This window comes from Mesitornis unicolor, unplaced genomic scaffold (assembly GCF_000695765.1).
Source record: "Mesitornis unicolor isolate BGI_N332 unplaced genomic scaffold, ASM69576v1 scaffold32646, whole genome shotgun sequence".
In the NCBI taxonomy this organism is placed as follows: Eukaryota; Metazoa; Chordata; class Aves; order Mesitornithiformes; family Mesitornithidae; genus Mesitornis; species Mesitornis unicolor.
In genome coordinates this window covers 10,679-10,963 of record NW_010193536.1, presented here as the reverse complement: position 1 = coordinate 10,963, position 285 = coordinate 10,679, and the positions used below count along the sequence as shown (strand labels likewise).

The 285-nt window shown below is 65.3% G+C and overlaps 1 protein-coding gene across 1 annotated transcript in view; it reads right to left on the bottom strand.

The window, feature by feature from the left end:
* The window catches only part of FAAH2 (fatty acid amide hydrolase 2), a gene marked incomplete at its 5' end in the record, with an annotated part of 11,240 nt that overhangs the window by 747 nt on the left and 10,208 nt on the right, over positions 1-285 (bottom strand).

Sequence of the window (285 nt, the reverse complement as noted above, 5' to 3'; positions counted from 1 at the left end):
CCTCCTCCCATGTAGCAAGGGCTGGGGTGCAGTGGGGAAGCACTCGGGCACTGAGATGGGTTTGGCAGTGGAGGGAAGGGGGTGCTGAGCCCTCTGCAAATGCAGGGACCCACGCTCAGCTGTGGCACATGTGGGGTGGAGGCTGGAGGGGGATCGCTCACTCACCAGCGTTTTCGGGAGGCTCATCTTGGCAGCGCTGGGGAAGACGTGCAGCTGGATGAAGCAGAGCCCGGCCACGCTCAGCAGCAGGAAGAGGCCGCTCAGCACGGCCAGGAGGACCCAGGG